The sequence below is a fragment of the Pleurodeles waltl genome, chromosome 9, assembly GCF_031143425.1.
Source record: "Pleurodeles waltl isolate 20211129_DDA chromosome 9, aPleWal1.hap1.20221129, whole genome shotgun sequence".
Taxonomy (NCBI): domain Eukaryota; kingdom Metazoa; phylum Chordata; class Amphibia; order Caudata; family Salamandridae; genus Pleurodeles; species Pleurodeles waltl.
Window position 1 is genome coordinate 623,924,771 of NC_090448.1, and position 20,924 is coordinate 623,945,694.

A 20,924-nucleotide genomic window follows, 5' to 3' on the forward strand; every position below is an offset into this window, starting at 1 on the left:
AATATTTTTACCTGGTGCCCACTTTGATGTAGGAGAAGGTTTTGGAGGTTTCCACCCTCCCGCCCCCCCACCCCAAGGGGTAAGGCATCCCCTTACTCCTTACCCTGACCCCAGCTTGACTTGGTTCACAAAAGACCAGTGTCAGAAACTTTCTGAACATGCTCCAGAAGAGCCTTTTTAATGTGCAAGCCTGATAGGTAACAGTTCTTCCCTTTCATCAACCCAGAGTGGCCTATCCTACCAATACATATCTTCTCTTGGTCTCACTCTCAGGGAGCAATACGCAGGGACCAAATGCCAGTTGCAACTAGTCATTAGCTTTGACCCAGGGACAGGCTTCTGCCACCAAATGGATAGGCCAAGAAAATGCAAAATTTTGAAAAAGTGACATTTAAGTATTGTGGCTAAAAATGAAACTTTACTATTAAAGTGGACTTTTAATTACAATTCTTTAGAAGCCAAGTTTGATATTCCCACCTGCTGCCAATTGTTAGTTATCTCTTATTAAATGTAATAAGTTGATCCAATGTTATCCTTAAAGAGAGGTAGGCCTCAAAGCAGTTATTTGACTATCAAAACATGTAAAATCTAAAAGTACATGTCAAAACTTTCAAGTATATTGCAATTTGCCCTCTGGGTTATTTAGGATCTACCATAGAAGTGTCTTCCATGTAATAAAACAGAACAGAGGGGAGGGTTGCGCCTGGCAAGAGTTATATTTTGCCAAGTTGAAAAGGAAGTTTTAAATTGCACGCACAGGCTACAATGGCAGACCTGAGACCTGTTTTAAGAACTACTTAAGTGGGTGGTACAATCAGTGCTGCAAACCCACTAGTACCTTTTAATTTACTGGCCCTGGGTGAATATACTACCAATTTAAAAGGGATATCCAAGTAAATTAAATATGTCAATAGGATGTAAGCCAATGTTATAATATTTAAAGGAGAGAGAACAAGCACCATAGCACAGGTTAGCAGTGGTAAAGTATGCAAAATGTTAACGCCAGCTAAAAAAAGTGAGCAAAAACAGAAGGCTGTACAACAAAAAAGTTTGGGTAAATCCACATCAAGGATGTCAGGATCAACAGCACCTTTTTGGAGGAGGCAAACTGGTGTCAGTTCCCTGCCCCTAGTGAAAATGTTTACTGCAATCCTAAAAGGCAAGCTGGGCTCATCTTCAGTGAAAGACAGAGTTGCATTTTATATCTCTCATCTATGCTCTGTCTCCAATTCAAACACTGGAGAAAATGCATTTATTATTTTATTAGGTGGACCATGCTGTCATAGACATGGTACATCAATATAGTGGACTCATTAAAACCCAGACTGTGTAACCAGTCTATAATTGTTCATATAATGTGTGTCACTTAACATTACTTTGTGTTTAAGTGTTTTCAGGTCATTTTGTGGTTTCTATCTCTCGATCTAATTATATGTACCTTTTGTGTTTTTTTTATTCAACAGGCTATAGATGGTTGTCATCAGCAGTGGAGAATTTGTTAAATGCCTAACTGATCAGAGGAATCAGATTTTTAACATATACGAATAGATATATTTTCAGTTCTGTATTATGCATTTAGTTAATGTTTAGTTTACAATAGTTTTTAATAGTATTTCCTTCTGTATGAATTAGATCACTAATAGAATAGAGTAATAGGAATAAAGAATTGAGAAAATAAAAACCCAAGAAGCAGGAAAAGCAGCGCTACATGCTATCCACCTTCAAATTCAGGGATAGTATGAAAAATTTATATTTGAAGGGGGTGTTTGCTGAGCGCTTCCTCACCATTCTTAAGAACATAACAAATAACTAAAAAATATAGTGAATAAAGTGTGATTTTAGTATTCTATGAAATTTTTCTAAATATATTTCTGCTGTTTTCAAAGCAAGTCAATACTTGCAATTCTATTTAGGAATGTTAAAATAAACATAAATAGGTACCTTAATTTACTTATCTTTATCCGAATTTCACTAAACTGGAACTTTCAAGCAAGTTTAATGTACTGACATTTAACTAAAATAAATAGGAAGACATTTTGAAAGTAACAAAAAATTTGTGTATGTCTAGGTTGGGTGATGGGAGGACAGAGCTCTGGGGGATCAAAATGTTAGGGTTTCACCATGTAATTAGATGAAACAATGGTCCTGATGTCATTGAGACTTATAGTCCCCAAAATAACATGTAGCCTATCAACTGTAATGATTATGTAGGCTGTACCCTAACCTTTCTCAATAATTCTGATTATGGTGGGGGATCTCACTATATAAGAAATAAATATTTCCACATAATCGCCATACATTTTGGAAACATTATCTTTGTAAGTCCATAAAATACCAGCTTAACATAGAATTATCTTCACCGGATTCCTTCTTATAGTCATAAAAGGTAGAATATCTCTTCACCCGTGCGAAATCCTAGAACGCAAATTTAAAGACAATATACCAGGTTTATCCCATTCAAGAAGAACTAGGGTAAGGTTATCAAAATATATTTGAGAGTTCCCCTCACCCACAACGTTTTGTGGCATTCTTAATCCTCTGCAACATTTTGTGTGTTTAAGCATCATTTTGAATGATTTTTCAAAACAGATGCTTAATTATGCATGTTTCGAACTCTTTCAGTTCATGGATCTTGCACATGTGAATATACATATATTTACAGTTCTAAATCAGGCCCAAAGTTTGTTAACCAAACTATTTTGAAAATAACAAAAACATTCTTTGCATGTTTGCTAACGTAAGTGCTTAGCGATAATTCAACCTAACATTTGTGAAAGGCAATTCGGTGACACTGTAAAAAACATCAACATAAAAATATATAAAACTTTGATTTAATGTTTCATAAAATAAAATCTAGTAATTGGCAAAATGGAACAGAACAACTTAAGTGCATTTACAATTAGATTAAAACATGATTTTGATGCTTTATTGTCTTTACAGTTTTAAGCAAAGCTTGCTAGCAAAATGAAATAACTGTCTTAAATGTAGACAAATATTTGTATTGTATCTCTTCAAAGTGTGCACTAAGTTGGTTTTGATTTAAATAAACTTGACATTAAATTTATAATATTTCTGTCTCAGTGTTTCTCTGTTACTATCAAAGGTTTGTTATCCTAAAGCGAGGCTGTGAACATTGTAAGTAGGTTTTGGAGGTCAACATCCCCATGGCAGGTAACATAATCTTCACTTTTGTCAATTTTATGGTAGAATAATACAATACTTGCTTTTGAAGCCACAGCTGGCTGTTTAGGGAATATGCTTACAAATACATCTGATCGAATATATAGAATGATAAAGAAACTCTTGATAGTTGCTCTTTACCTTTCTTGTGGCCAAGTGTGGCACAGTGGTTACAGCGGCAGACCCTGATGCAGAGATCTGGCCCTGGACCAGGGCTCAATTCCTGCCTCGTGGGTCTTGAGATCAATTCCCTTGGACCAGATAATTCCTGCCACGGTGCCTAATTTAATTAATGGGTCCCACTCTGTAACTCTGGGCTATAGCTTGCTTAATCTCTACAATGGCCCTGACAGCACTTGGATGTCTGGCTTCACCCTGGGGGTTGCCCAGGGGTGGGTGCCTCACAGGGAAAAGCCAGGAGGGGTTCCACAGCGGTATGCATACAGCACCTTGAGACCCTAATGGGTGAGTAGTGCGCTATATAAGTGCGAAGTTTACATTTTACATGAAATGCTATCATTGAGATAGATTGAAGGGCACAATAAAATATGGAACAGAAATGTATTCCATACATTCCTGAGGTTTGTCTCTCATATTCCCATAAGACTTGGGTGTAAGACCTTTATGGTAAGAGAATATTGGGTACTAAATATTGTGCTATAAACATATTAATGAGCACTGTATCAATAACTTACTATATCTAACTCCACATACATGTACATTGACAATATATTAATCTTCAAGGTATATAAATGGTGAGCTACTTTGCTGTCGATCATGGGTGTTAACAAAACCCGTGGCAGTATTTTCTGCTCAACTGAAGGGAGAACAAGGTATATATCTCACATCAGTATAGATTCAGAAGAGCAATTGTATGAAGCCCTTTAAGCAGATAGATCACTCCCCAGACCATAAACCTCTTTCCAGACCTTTAGGGTCTCATTTCTGCTTTGATGGTCATTATCTTCCCTATGAGGGGAAGAAGCAAACAAAATAGAAAGTCAGTACGTTGTTCCCTTGCAGGAAAACAGCTCCCAGGAAGGCAGGTTATCACAGGAAGAAGGCAGATGAAAAGCTATCCTTAATTCCATACTGCCATATCTGCAAGGTACGTTGATGTGGCCTAAAGAATGGTAAATTTATGCTTATATTTACCATGATGATATAGTGGTAGTTGATATTATAGAGTCCATCTATTATCAGGATGATATTAAAAACTGGATAATACATCAGCTACCTGCTTAGCAATGGCCTTCAGCCCAGTGCCCAGCTCCTTTCATGCGTGGCATGAATGCCCTTCAGTTTTACCTGCATATGGTTCAGATGTTTTCAGTTGTTTATCACCTGTTTTATGACAATAAATCCCTTGTTTATGCAGAGCTGAGGGTACTTCACAGCATTTAAAATAAGCCAAATCGTAACTAGGTTGCTTCCATTAAACGCTGTTATAGATCAGAATTAAACACACTTGAAAACTCTACTCAGCCACATTGGTTGAGTAAGCTGATACCATTCTGAAATGTATTTAAACCTTCAACTCTGCTGATATAATAAATATTAATTAATGTTACTGGCACGTATCTTTGCAAATCAGCCAATTGATTAAATTGCTGTTATTCCTCACAGAATGTGAGGGGAATTGCTGATGGAGTGCTCTTGCATAGACACACAGTCAATAAATGGGGAACACACACTCAAAGACAATTCCAGGTCAATAGGTTTTTATATAGAAAAATATATTTTCTTAGTTTATTTTAAGAACCACAGGTTCAAGATTTACAATCAATACTTCAAATGAAAGGTACTTCACTTAGGTATCATAGGAACTTTGAATCAGCAAAATAGCATGTACAGTTTTGGCAAAAATGGAAATAAGCTATTTTAAAACTAGACAGTGCAAATTTCAACAGTTCCTGGGGGTGGTAACTATTTGTTAGTTTTGCAGGTAAGTAAACCACCTACAGGGTTCAAAGTTGGGTCCAAGGTAGCCCACCGTTGGGGGTTCAGGGCATCCCAAAGTTACCACACCAGCAGCTCAGGGCCGGTCAGGTGCAGAGGTCAAAGTGGTGCCCAAAACGCATAGGCTTCAATGGAGAAGGGGGTGCCCCGGTTCCAGTCTGCCAGCAGGTAAGTACCCGCGACTTCGGAGGGCAGACCAGGGGGGTTTTGTAGGGCACCGGGGGGGGACACAAGTCAGCACAAAAAGTACACCCTCAGCGGCACGGGGGCGGCCATGTGCAGAGTGCAAACAGGCGTTGGGTTTGCAATAGGATTCAATGGGAGACCGAGGGGTCTCTTCAGCGAAGCAGGCAGGCAAAGGGGGGCTCCTTGGGGTAGCCACCACCTGGGCAAGGGAGAGGGCCGCCTGGGGGTCGCTTCTGCACTGGAGGTCGGATCTTTCAGGTCCTGGGGGCTGCGGGTGCAGTGTCTTTACCAGGCGTCGGGTTCTTTGAAGCAGGCAGTCGCGATCAGGGGGAGCCTCTGGATTCCCTCTGCAGGCGTTGCTGGGGGCGGCTCAGGGGGGTCAACTCTGGCTACTCACAGGGTCGCAGTAGCCGGGGAGTCCTCCCTGTAGTGTTTCTCTGCAGGTCGAGCCGGGGGCGTCGGGTGCAGAGTGTACACTGTAGGGGCATAGTGCTCATGCACCTATGCCCTCACCTGTGGTATAGTGCACCCTACCTTAGTGCTGTAAGGCCTGCTAGAGAGGTGACTTACTGATGCCACAGGCAGTGTGAGGTTGGCATGGCACCCTGAGGGGAGTGTCATGTCGGCTTAGTCATTTTCTCCCCACCAGCAGACACAAGCTGGCTAGCAGTGTGTCTGTGCTGAGTGAGGGATCCCTATGGTGGCATAAGACATGCTGCAGCCCTTAGAGACCTTTCCTGGCATCAGGGCCCTTGGTACCAGGGGTACCAGTTACAAGGGGCTTACCTGGGTGCCAAGGTTATGCCAATTGTGGAGACAATGGTACATTTTAGGTGAAAGAACACTGGTGCTGGGGCCTGGTTATCAGGGTCCCAGCACACTTCTCAGTCAAGTCAGCATCAGTATCAGGCAAAAAGTGGGGGGGGGGTAATTGCAACTGGGAGCCATTTCCTTACAATTACCGAAGGTGCAAAACTATCACAGTTCGAAATTGCAGTGAGTTGTCACTAATGCTGAAAGTTGTTGCTTCTGTAATTGATGGTTGCGGAGTCATGCGCAGATCCGCTTTCTAAAGGAACTGTAGAGCATAGGAGGCTGATTACGTAGGGCAAGAACCTCCACCTTAATTCCTGCCTCTTAGTTTATTGTTCAGTTTGCAGTAACTAAACTTTTTAGAGCTTCCGACCCTCGCTCTGAGTGATGGTCAGGAAAAATTAGAGTCCTTCAAAAGACACATGTGCTAGTTCGCATTTGCATGCTATCACAGTTTTAACGGGGCTCACCAGATTTCAGCCCCAACCCTCAGTGACCTTCAACACTGTGAGGCCATGGGTTTCATAAACCTGTCAGTAAGCCAGGGTACACCACACATTTCAGAACTCATCACAGGGTGGGGTTGGACAAGCAAGCTTCCTTAGTCCCACTCTATCCTGAGAGGAGATGGGAAGTGTGCGAAATGCAAACTAGCCTGATACAAGAGGATATTTTGCACAAGTGCTTCATTACGGGGAAAACCTGGACTATGGGCTACTATATACACCTCCGTAGAATCAATATGAGAACATAATATATATTGTGCGCACAATGTGCAACTCTCACCCCTACAAAAAAAGAGTTGTGACAACTTAAAGTATGTGGATCACCCCCGCGTAGCCTTTTCATACCAGTATAACACATTAAAACATCATATAGCAAATTGGTGTATGCCACTTGTAATCAATCGACCAAAATACCCCCTCCCCCCAACAAGGGACAGCAGAATTCGACATACAAACGCTTGAGGTATCAGAGATATGAAAGATATGACTGAGCATTTTCAAAATGTTTACAAGGACGGCAGAAAGCAGATTGGTTACAGCATACTTGGAAACAGTCTTTTCCCACTACGGCTATAATGCGCATTGTGCCGGCAGGCCTCAATCAGCACCACCACCCGTGCATTTAAGTAGAGTTTATCACCATAACCCCACTGGCTCAACAACTTTTGACATCCCTCCAATCTAGAAGGGTGCTCCCATCAAATGATAGGGCGACGTATAGCCAATTGGCCCGCCTATGTATCTGAACAATGGCGTAGCCCCCAATGTTCCAACCAGGCATTTAGGGCTAGATAGTCCAAGGCCATCGGAAGGTAAACCATCCTCTCTCGCCAGCCTATTGCTCACAAAATCACACTCCGTTAAGGGGTCAGTCCAGCCAAGAGTCCATACTCTTTCCACAGGACAAGGAGCTACCCGGCGGAACCCGCCCTCCCCCCAACAGCACTGGGCATGATCGAGTATGGCCCCCAAAATGGTCTGGATCAATAACTCTTGGCCCCTGATGGACAAATGCACTCCATCAGGAAGGAATAACTTGGGTCTGGTTACATGGATCAAGTTGTGCCGGACCGTGCCCATCGATGAACCAGCTAGGATTCTTTGTATTGAACGATTCAACTTTCTCACCAAATCATTGATTGCCCTGGTGGACACCCCTCCAGGCCGCACCCAATCATGGGATAATCTCGGACTACAGCATGGCTGCTGCCGGTAGCCGAATCTGCACCCTTGACAGGGTGGAGAAGAGAGCCTCCCAACCCCCGCCTACCCAATGGCACCATATTGTTGCTTCCCACATGGATGATGATTATGTCAGGAGGGGGACCCTTCCTTCATTCAGGGCCCTCTCAAGATTGTGAAATAAATCTCTTAACTTGAGGCCTCCAATACCCGCCCAATGATGCTGGAACCCTACCTCCCACTGGGCCTTCTCCAAGCCAGAGTCAGTGAAATATTGGGACGCTCTTTGACTGAAGGAGCATGTGCACCAACACACATGAATTGTACAGCGCCCAACAGCGCCCGAGGACTGGAACAGAGGGTAAAAAAGGAACCTAGGCATTAGAGAAGCCTAAACCAAATGGAGGCACACATAGCATTGCGATTTCCACCTGCCAACCCTCTCGATGGCGTCCCCGATAGGCCTAGTGAGAAGGCGTGGCTGAATAGACTAAGGCCCATATTTATACTTTGTTAATGTCGCATTTGTGCCTCTTTTGACGCAAAAGTGTCACAAACTTACAAAATACAATTGTATTTTGTACGTTTGCGCCGCTTTTGCATCAAAAAATGATGCAAATGCGGCGCTTACAAAGTATAACTATAGGCCTAAGTTCATAGGGAGGTCAGCATACCCATTTCAAAACTCCCACAATTTGTGCCAGCCTCGCTGCATCAATAGGTCTCCTGGCATCTTCCTTGGGGGGGGCATACGTTCCCAACCCATGATAGCCCTCCTCACCCTAGGATCTCTGTTCAGGTCTGTCACCCCTTTGAGCCCAGCAAAGAAGACAAATGCAGACAGCTGTCTCCGTACTAGGTACAGAGACTTGCCACCCTCTCTTTGCTTCACCAGGAACTTTAGGATGCCCTGCACCTCTGCCGCAACAGGGGATTCAAAGGAGGCATTGTATATTTGCCAAGCCGACTCATGCGTACCTTTGGTTTTGCGTGCCAAGGATGATGTGATCAAGTCAGAGGCGATGAGGCACCAAGCTTCCATAACTCCTGAGGGAAGAATGGCATTGTCTCGTCTGCTTGTGGCGACAGTGCTCTGAACTCTGCCAACTTGGAATGAAACAAGGCATCAGCCCCTGCGTTATTACCCCCCGGGACATGCTTTGCTGAGAAGAACACATTATGCGTTAAGCAACTGCGGACAAGGGCCTTAAGCAAGAGTAACACAAATGGACACTTTGCACTCTGATTATTTATTGCCATGACTGCCGACAAGCTGTCTGAACAGAATACTATCCTGCTGTTGGCCAAAGTGTCTCCTCAGATCTGCACCGCTACAATAATAAGGAAAAGCTCTAGGAAGGTAAAGTTTTGGATGAGCCCAGAGGCCCTTCATTCTTCTAGCCAATGCTGCATGCACCATCTTGTGCCATATATTGCCCCAAAACCCATGCTGCCCGCTGTATCAGTGAACAGGGCCAGCTCAGTGCTGGACCGCAGCAGCTGTTGCTATAGGAGGGTGCCATTGATGTTATCCAGAAAGCATTTCCAGGTCCTCAATTCCTCCCTGACCTCAAAGGACAGTCTGGTGGGTGATGCTTGGCCTGAAGGCCTGCCATAACCCTGAAGACATCCTTTGAAAAGGCTCTCCCCATAGGAATCACCCGTAATGCAAAATTCAACTGCCCAGTCAACACTTCCAACTGGCGCAAGGCGACCTTCCTGCCCACTAGACAAGTCTGAATGGATGCTTTCAATGCCATAACCTTGTCAGCTGGGAGCCTGCACACACGAGCCACTGACTCAATTTCAATATCCAGAAATGTTATCCGCATAGAGGGGCCCTCCATCTTGTCAGCTACCACTGGCACCCCCAGGGCTTGGGCCAACTGTTGGAAGCCCACCAGGGCCTTCTCACAGTATGTAGAGCCTAAGGGTCCCATTAACCGAAAGTCATCCAGATAGTGCACTTGCTTTCGGGGTGCCCCTGGGACCCACAGAAGGAGCAAATGTGTTTATATTTGTATGCTGGCCCGTTACTGCATTCCTTTTTTATATATTGCCACCGTGCAAGTTTATTGTCCCTCTAACTTTTATCAGACCAAAAGGGCTTCCAAGTGATTGACCCATAGGGGGACATGGTGAATTTGGGGTGCTACAGATTATTCTCCCTTTGATCCTAACCCATTTCTGGCATGACCGCCTTCATCCGACTAAACTTAACTTCGTATAGGAGCCAGGAGGAACCCTGAAATTCTGAGGCTGCTCTAGTAATAAGTGTAAGGAAATGCCTCCTTGGCATGGTTACCCCCTGACTTTTTGCCTTTGCTGATGCCAAGTTATGATTTGAAAGTGTGCTGAGGCCTGCTAACCAGGCCCCAGCACCAGTGTTCTTCCCTAACCTGTACCATTGTCACCACAATTGGCACACCCTGGCATCCAGGTAAGTCCCTTGTAACTGGTACCCCTGGTACCAAGGGCCCTGATGCCAGGGAAGGTCTCTAAGGGCTGCAGCATGTCTTATGCCACCCTGGGGACCCCTCACTCAGCACATACACACTGCTTGCCAGCTTGTGTGTGCTGGTGGGGAGAAAATGACTAAGTCGACATGGCACTCCCCTTAGGGTGCCATGCCAACCTCACACTGCCTATGGCATAGACAAGTCACCCCTTTAGCAGGCCTTACAGCCCTAAGACAGGGTGCACTATACCACACGTGAGGGCATAGGTGCATGAGCACTATGCGCCTACAGTGTCTAAGCAAAACCTTAGACATTGTAAGTGCAGGGTAGCCATAAGAGTATATGGTCTGGGAGTCTGTCATACACGAACTCCACAGCACCATAATGGCTACACTGGAAACTGGGAAGTTTGGTGTCAAACTTCTCAGCACAATAAATGCACACTGATGCCAGTGTACATTTTATTGTGAAATACACCCAGAGGGCATCTTAGAGATGCCCCCTGAAAACATACCCGACTTCCAGTGTGGGCTAACTAGTTTTGCCAGCCTGCCACACACCAGACATATTGCTGCCCACATGGGGAGAGTGCCTTTGTCACTCTGTGGCTAGTAACAAAGCCTGTACTGGGTGGAGGTGCTTCTCACCTTCCCCTGCAGCAACTGTAACACCTGGCGGTGAGCCTCAAAGGCTCACCCCCTTTTTTACAGCACCACAGGGCATCCCAGCTAGTGGAGATGTCCCCCCCCCCCTCTAGCCACTGCCTCACTTTTGGCGGCAAGGCCGGAGGAGATAATGAGAAAAACAAGGAGGAGTCACTGGCCAGTCAGGACAACCCCTAAGGTGTCCTAAGCTGAGGTGACACTGACTTTTAGAAATCCTCCATCTTGCAGATGGAGGATTCCCCCAATAGGATTAGGGATGTGCCCCCCTCCCCTCAGGGAGGAGGTAAAAAGAGGGTGTAGCCACCCTCAGGGCTAGTAGCCATTGGCTACTAACCCCCAGACCTAAACACACCCCTAAATCGAGTATTTAGGGGCTCCCCAGAACCTAGCAAGATAGATTCCTGCAACCTGAAGACGAAGAAGGACTGCTGACCTGAAGACCTGCAGAGAAGACGGAGACACCAACTGCTTTGGCCCAAGCCCTACCGGCCTGTCTCCCCACTTCAAGAAAAACTGCCACAGTGACGTGTCCCCCAGGGTCCAGCGACCTCTGAAGCCACAGAGGACCCCTGCATCTAAAAGGACCAAGAAACTCCCGAGAACAGCGGCCCTGTTCCACAAAGACTGCAACTTTGCAACAAAGAAGCAACTTTTAAAGACCACACATTTCCCGCCGGAAGCGTGAGACTTTCTACTCTGCACCCGACGCCCCCGGCTCGACCTGCGGAAAACTAACTCTACAGGGAGGACTCCCTGGCGACTGCGAGCCCGTGAGTATCCAGAGTTGACCTCCCTGAGCCCCCACAAAGACGTCTGCAGAGGGAATCCAGAGGCTCCCCCTGACCACGACTGCCTACTTCAAAACACCCGATGCCTGGGAAACACACTGCACCCGCAGCCCGCAGGACCTGAAGGATCCGAACTCCAGTGCAGGAGCGACCACTAGGCAGCCCTCTTCGTAGCCCAGGTGGTGGCTACCCCGAGGAGCCCCCCCCTTGCCTGCCTGCAGAACTGAAGAGACCCTCGGGTCTCCCATTGAATCCTATTGCAAACTCAACGCCTGTTTGCACTCTGCACCAGGCCGCCCCTGTGCCACTGAGTGTGTACTTTCGGTGCCTGCTTGTGTTCCCCCCAGTGCCCTAAAAAAAACGCCCCTGGTCTGCCCTCCGAAGTCGCGGGTACTTACCTGCTGGCTGACTGGAACCGAGGCACCCCTATTTCCATTGAAGCCTATCTGTTTTGGGCACCACTTTGACCTCTGCACCTGACCGGCCCTGAGCTGCTGGTGTGGTAACTTTGTGGTTGCCTTGAACCCCCAACAGTGGGCTACCTTGGACCCAACTTTGAACCCTGCAAGTGCTTTACTTACCTGTGAACCTAAAAAATACTTACCTCCCCCAGGAACTGTTGATTTTTGTGCTGTGTCCATTTTTAAAATAGCTTATTGCCATTTTTGCCAAAAGTGTACATACTATTGTGATGATTCAAAGTTCCTGAGATACCTGAGTGAAATACCTTTCATTTAAAGTATTGTTTGTAAATCTTGAACCTGTGGTTCTTAAAATAAACTAAGAAAAGGTATTTGTCTATGTAAACACCTATTGGCCTGGAATTGTCTGAGTGTGTGTTCCTCATTAATTGCCTGTGTGTATACAACAAATGCTTAACACTACCCTCTGATAAGCCTAGTGCTCGGTCACACTACCACAAAATAGAGCATTAGAATTATCTCTTTTTGCCACTATCTTACCTCTAAGGGGAACCCTTGGACTCTGTGCATGCTATTTCTTACTTTGAAATAGTACATACAGAGTCAACTTCCTACATTGGTGGATAGGCAGTGGGGTACAAAATTTTGCATTTGCTGGACTACTCAGCCATTACCTGATCACACGACTACATTCCAAAAATTTTCATTAGAAACTGATTTTTGAAATTTGAGCTATTTTTCAAAATTCCTGCTAGGGCCTTGTGTTAGTCCCTGTTAGCATTTCTTTTAGAGTTTAAAAGTTTTGTAAAAGTTTGAATTAAGTTCTAGAGATAGTTTTAGATTCTTAAAACGTATTCCAACTTTTAGAAACAAAATGTCTGCTGTAGAAGAGATGGTGGTGGAACTCAACCTCACCCCTTACCTGCATCTTAGGATGTCAGAGTTAAGGTCTCTCTGCAAAATCAAAAAGATAAAAACTGGTTCAAACCCTACCAAAGTACAGCTCCAGGAGCTCTTGGCAGAGTTTGCGAGAGACAACCCCTCTAAAGAGATCCTTACAGAGGGGGAAGCTAGTAAAGTGGAGGATGATTTCCCCCCTCCACTCCTAGTTAGGGAAACCAGGGTTTCTCCAACCCTGACTCCACAAGTGATAGTCAGGGATGCTGCTTCTCCCACAGGGGAGTCCAGCAACTCTGGAATCATTGAGGGCAGCCTCAATGAAGATGACCTCCTGTTAGCCAGGATGGCCAAAATATTGGCTTTGGAGAGACAGCTCCTAGCCCTAGAAAGGGAAAGACAAGAGATGGGCTTAGGTGCCATCAATGGTGGCAGCAATTTAAATAGGGTCAGAGATTCTCCTGACATGCTAAAAATCCCCAAAGGGATTGTAACTAAATATGAAGATGTTGATGACATCACCAAATGGTTCACAGCTTTTGAGAGGGCTTGTGCAACCAGAAAAGTAAACAGATCTCCCTGGGGTGCTCTCCTTTGGGAAATGTTCACTGGAAAGTGTAGGGATAGACTCCTCACACTCTCTGGAAAAGATGCAGAATCCTATGACCTCATGAAGGCTACCCTGATTGAGGGCTTTGGATTCTCAACTGAGGAGTACAGGATTAGGTTCAGGGGGGCTCATAAATCCTCGAGCCAGACCTGGGTTGAATTTGTTGACTTCTCAGTCAAAACACTGGATAGTTGGATTAATGGCTGTGGTGTAAATGATTATGATGGGCAGTACAATCTGTTTATGAAAGAACACCTTTTAAGTAATTGTTTCAATGATAAACTGCATCAGCATCTGGTAGACCTAGGACCAATTTCTCCCCAAGAATTGGGAAAGAAGGCGAACCATTGGGTCAAGACTAGGGTGACCAAGACTTCCACAGGGGGTGACCAAAAGAAAGGGGTCACAAAGACTCCCCAGGGGAAGAGCGTTGAGACATCCAACGGTAAAAGTAAAGAGTCTTCTACAGGGCCCCAAAAACCTGCTCAGGAGGGAGGGTCCAAAGCCTCGTCACAATCCAATTTTGGGTACAAGGGTAAAAACTTTGATCCCAGAAAGGCCTGGAGTCGTAGCTGTAATCAGCAGGGACACCAAACTGGAGACAAGGCCTGTCCCAAGAAAGGTTCCACTTCAAACCCTACTCCAGTTAACACTGGAATAGCCAGTCTCCAGGGGGGATCAACAGTGTGCCCAGAGCAAATCAGGGTTCACACTGAAGGTACATTAGTCTCTGAGGGTGGGGTGGACTTAGCCACACTGGCTGCCTGGCTCCCTAATATGCAAAAATACAGGCAGCAACTCCTAATTAATGGGACTAGTGTAGAAGGCCTGAGGGATACAGGTGCCATTGTCACAACGGTGACAGACAAACTGGTTTCCCCAGGACAATACCTGACTGGACAAACTTATCCAGTCACCAACGCTGACAATCAGACTAAAGTACATCCCATGGCTATGGTAATGTTAGAATGAAACAGGTGGTAGTCTCCTCAAATATCCTTGTAGACTGTTTGCTTGGAAATGACCTGGAGTCCTCAGCATGGGCTGAGGTAGAACTCAAAACCCACGCAGCCATGCTGGGTATCCCTGAACTGGTGTGCGTCAAGACAAGGGCACAGTGCAAGGCTCAGGGTGAAAAAGTGGTGTTGGAGCCTGGAATAATGGCCCAACCCTCCAAGAGAAAAGGAAAGAAGACTGGGGAACCAGCTTCAACACAACAAAAGAAAAAGAACCTCTCTTCCCAGTAAGAAGTTCTGCCCTCTGAGGGAACTGAGCCCATGGAGTTGGAACCTTATCAGGTTGAACTCTTAGGCCCAGGGGGACCCACAAGGGAACAGTTGTGTAAGGGGCAAGAAACCTGCCCCTCTCTTGAAGGCCTTAGGCAGCAAGCTGCTGAAGAGACCAAAGGAAAAAATCACTGGAACACATAGGCCCATATTTTTACTTTTTGACGCAAAACTGCGCCGGCGCAGTTTTGCGTCAAAACTTTTACTTTTTCATATTTATACTTTGACCCATGGCGGCGCAAACCACAGGTGGGAGTCATTATTTTTGACGCACACCACAGCGTCAAGTCATAAAGCAAAATGACGTTAACGCAGCGGAAATGACTGTGGATCAATTTATGACCCCGCAAACCGGATATGCGCCGTTTTTTGACGCAATAGCGTAAAAAAAAAACGCAAACGCCGCCATTACACCAGAGGAGAGCCAAAATGGATCCCAGATGTCACTACAGACCCGAGGAAGATGACAGCAGACCAGGAACCAGCCAGGATGACCCACACAAGAACCAGGACACTTTTAAGAAGAAAAGAAAGTGTCGCTTTAGTGCAGAGGTGCAGGAAATTCTGGTTAAAGAGGTGACGGAACACCAGCACCAACTGTTTGTCACATCAAAGTTGCCAATCAGTAGGAGAGAGGCAATATGGCAACAAATTGTCAACAAGATTAACAGTGTGGCTGAAGTACTCAGAACTGTCATCGAGTGCAAGAAACGCTGGCATGACTGCAAGCGCAGGACCAAGGAAAAGATGGCCAGGAACAGGAAGGCAGCACTGCAGACTGGAGGGGGGAGTCCAGCACACCAGGAGGCCCCGGACCACATGGAGGAGATGGTCGCAGCCGTCATCCCTGAAGAGATCGTCACAGGGATTCAAGGATAGGACAGCGCAGACTACCAGGAGACAACGCACATGCAGGGTAAGTCCCATGGGGAATTTTAATGCAATAATGTCAACTGTGAGCGGGGGGGATACCGACCACCAAATGCATGGAAGTCATCTAATACACGGAGCGGCATGGGTAAAGGGGCACGGCATGGGGGCATGGCCCGTTCTGAGAAGACCTGGGGCACACCATTACACAACACCAATAACAGTCCCATAGGGGCAGACTGTCATGACAACAATGGAGCAAAGGGAAAGCCACGCCAGGAGGGAAGGCCACAACGTCAAACTGACATCCCAGCACACGTCAGCCACCATACCGCCTACATTAACTAGGGCCCTCTTAACAACCTCTAGCCATACCGACAACTGGAATGTAACTGCGACAACAGTTGCCACTACCACCTCTGCTCTGTGTGTAGCTCAAGTAGCCAATGGCAGTAACTTCCCCATGGATCATACACACCTAAATTAGGGGGTGAGGATGACAACTTCATCAATCCCCAAAAACAAGACAAGGGCCCCAGTACTCTCAAATGTCAATGCCCATAGTTGTCACAAACATCAGCCAATGTAACCAACAATAGGAGCTACACAGCACTAAGGTCACACCCATGCTGCATATGTCTGGGTCCATCCTGTGCCTGGGTAACAATGCAACATCCCAAATGTCATACTGCTCAGACAGCAGCATTGAGGGGGGGACACATGTAACTGGTCACTGAAATACACCTGCACAGTCAGAGGAGGAAATAGGACACTGATACGATTATCAGGGCAATCCAAAGTAACACACATTCCCCAACATCAGCAGGACACATTACCAATGTCAACATCCATATCAGATCATAACATTGCCATGCATAGGATATGCCACATGTCAATTACATTTAAGTGGATGTGAAAGATCAGAGATTGGGGCAGGTCCAGATTGTCAAGTGTGCTGCCAGGGCCATCAGTACACCCACAGCCAGTCAAAAGGTCTCACCACGAGAATGGATGTAGACTGAGGCTTGAGTAGGAAAAGAAGGTGGCAAATCTCGATTTGGCATAAACCAACACCTAGAGGCAATAAGGCTGACAAGTCTGATAACTCAATAATATACATGTGACATACAGGTGGGCCATAGGCCTGGAAGAATGCCCATCTGAAGGACTGGAGAAATTAACACAAAACAAGATCACAAAGTGAATTCATCAAAAGGCAGGCACGTCACATCAAAATTGCCACAACACAGACACACTAATTGTACCCTGTTTTATTGCAGAAGAAGATGGATCTCCTGCGGATATGCCTGTCCCAGATTTCCCTGATGACATGGATGACGAGCCGATAAACATTCCCCAGGAGACTATCCAAAAGGTCCTGGACACCCTCCAGACCCCACCTTTAGTCACAAGGAGGAGCACAGAACAAGCAGCCATCGCAGAGGATCCACCCACCACCCCAATTATAAGACCTGCCAGCTCCAATACTGCTGAGGACTCAGACGACACTGGCTCCAGCTTTGAGAGAACTGTAGTTGGAGTACAGCGGGAGCTGGCCAAGGAGGTGCGGGTGGGGATGCAAAATATGGCAGCCAGCCTTGAGGGGATACGTTTGTGCATGTCATCTGCTGATCAGGCAGCAGCTATGCAAGCCCTAACATCTATACTGCAAGGACTACAAGAAACTGTCAAGGAATTTACCACTGCAGTAAGGGAGTTGCCACAACACCTCGCACCCCAAACCTTCCAGTGCATGCACAAATGCAATCATGAACCCCTCAGGGCAGACCTGGCTGCCTACCATCGTGATGTGGCTGCTATTCTCAAGAACCAGCAGACCCTCCTTGCTGCAGTACTGCCCTTAAGACCTTCACAGGGAGCAGCGACCAGGATGTCTGACTCCATGTCTTCTAACACTGAGGTGTGTGTTGCCCCTTCACAACCAACAACAATTACAAGGACAGAGGAGACAACACACACATCAGAAGAAGAAGACATGGAACAGATCACATTCACAAGGAAAATGACCCGGAAGCACTAGTCCCTGCCACATCGCCCACATTTACCAAGGTCCTGCGCTTTTTATCTTCCCAGTCTTGCAACAACTTTACTCAAACACTGTTCTGCAAACCACTGTATGTCTTGTCACCCAGCCCAGGGATTGTCTCTCTCCTACTCATTGGCAAATCCTGTCCCTCTGCACTGTCTGAAACATCAACCCCAGCATGTCAAAAGCATTTCCGTAACCCCTTGTGTAGGATCACAATGTAAGATGTCACTATAATGGACTCACAATCATGGACAATGTACAGATAGCACTACAGCACTTTTCAATAAATAGCACTTACACAACAAATCTGTCTCTGGGTAATGTGACATATCAACTGTGCAGTAGATAACTGAAATGTGCCTACTGTCAAATTACGTAGCTTGTCAATACAACCGTTCTGATAATATGTAGTCAGGGAATTCTGCACAGTGCCCATGATTGCATCATACTCTGCCCATCCTGAGGGACAAATCTGATGAAGTGAGAAACCATACACCATCATGCTGTGTTGGACAGAAGCATGCTTCCTCAGGGGATAACTAAGTCATGAAATAGTGCCCGGAAAATGTTGTCAACATGGAAAAATAACACAAATAACATGCCACACAAATCTAAGTAAACACTACAAAAACTGCATAAATGAAGGTGTCCGAGTTAACATACAAATAGGTAATCATGCCGAACTGTGTCACAAATGATGTATGAGGGTCATGAAGACAAGAATACAAGATTGCCAATGAGAACTCATCTTATAAGGGTGTGCATGATCATCACACTGCAGTCAGACCTAAAACTGTTTCCCCAATACCAAGTCTGGAATCACTGTTTGTGACTTTGAAAACACACTTATCAACAGAAACACATTGTCATCAATATTAACTGTGATTGGTGGTTGCAACGAAGGGTTGAAACTTTGCAAGGTAGCTCTGGGCTAGCTGCCAATCGTACAGCTCAGTTGGGATTTGTTTGTAGCATAGGACACAGATGTTATAGTACAAAATTGATGTACACTGAATCCAAACCCACGATCAAGTACCATTCAACACATACTATTAAGGGTTAACCAAATATTTATTAAATGCTAATCACAAATGAGGAAACTGAGGGAAAAATCTTACCTACCCTAATCTACCCTGACTACTCATTACCCACAACTGTCCCTAACTAACCTAAGCTACACTTACTTATCACATGTAACAAAACGTTCTAAACATCTACCCCCCACCCCCCTTATGAGACGGGACATATGGAGGACAACACATACTAACCTAAACACATACTATACTATCCTATACAAATATATGTTTTTTAGTTTTTTTTGTGTAATTTTGTTTTTGTTTTTTGGAATTTGTTTTTTAAACAAACAAGAACACCAACATAGCCCGCCACCCACCCACCCACACATGTAATAAGTAAAAATAGAAACAATCAGGACCCCCCACCCACTAACACTAACTAAACTAACAGCCTATACTAACCTAACACTAAGCCCCCTAAGCACACTAACTATAAGAACAAGGAAAGAGGAGGGAGGGGAGGGAATCATGTCCATATCAAAAAGTTTAGAGGTTGGCCTTCCGGAGGGTCCTCTTAATGGACTTAACACGCCAGTTAATGTGGCGCACATCCTGGCTCAGGTGGCTCAACTTGCGCAGCACTTTGTCCATCTTACGGTCCATTTGGTTGAAGGCTGCAGGGTCAACAGATGGAGCAGTGGCAGTCTGGGTACCGGTGGAGGAGGTCTGTGTGGGTGTGGTGCCAGGCCTAGTGGGCTGTCCTGCACCGGTGGCAATGCTGGGGCCTGGAAGTCCAGCAGATGTCGGACCAACAGTGGCAGCTGTGGGTGGGGCCACCTGGCTCGGATTGGTGGTTGTGCTGGCGGTGGCTGTGGTGGGCAAAGTAGGCCCACCCTGTGGGAAGGCTCTCCATGCGCTGGAGGCCCCTTCATGGCGACATCGCCGGGCCATCCTTCGGAACCCTGACTCCACCAGCAGGATGTGCTGGTATCGCATGGCCCGGCGCTGAAATTCACGGACCTGGTCTGGAGTCATGTTAGCAGCTGTGAAGACAAATGCAGATATTCTACATTAGTAACTGCATTGTGTGAAATGGCACAGGAAGTTAATCAGACAATACATCTACTGTACTTGTAACAGCTCATATCACAATACAGATCATTGAATGTCCCTGAGGAAGTGCATGGCAAGCCAGACTACAAAGGTCACATCACACATAGCACATCCATAACCTACAAGATGGGTAACAACTGGCTTTGACTTGCAATCTGAGTTCTGGCAGTTATCAGCTAAGAATCATGCTGCATATCCTCCGCCAAGACCTGGGCTACAAATGTCAGTGTAACGGAAAGCAAAACTAAAGCCACATGGTCTGCAAGTTGTAAAAGGACATGTATGGGTAACATACTGGTAGCATCAGTACTAGGTACCCCATTCACAAACCCATGCCCGTGTTTGAGGGGGGGTGGATAAACAACTATAATTTGCCAACAACATGTACACCGAGGAGTGTATAGAAAACTCCACACATTTTTGTCTCTACAGACACACCACAGGTAAGGTCTATCAACAATTAGGAGTCAGCAAACCCTAGAGCACTCATAGGGCCACACATGTCAGGAAATGCAGAACTTGGTACACAACATATACCTCCAGGGAGGCCTGACTTACATCAGACACAGAGTTGCTAGAACACCCATGATCATGAATTGCATGCACACCTAGGCCATTGCACTCAAGTTCAACATACTTGCAGCACTCCATGTGGAAGTACATGCTGCTAGGAGGTTCTACCTGCTGTTTCATAATTACGTAGGTAAATAGGGAAGCAGATGTCTATTGGAAAGCAATTTGCTATACCAATCTTAGAGAATGAGGGTCTGACAGGCTGACTTAATCGGAGCTGACTTCCAGTGCGACTCTTGGTGATACAAGTGTCATCCACATGACTAACCCCTGTACTCACAGTGGGGCCTACAGGAATGGCCTACAATCCCTACATGATACCACTGGAGACGCATTGGCCAACTCAAAA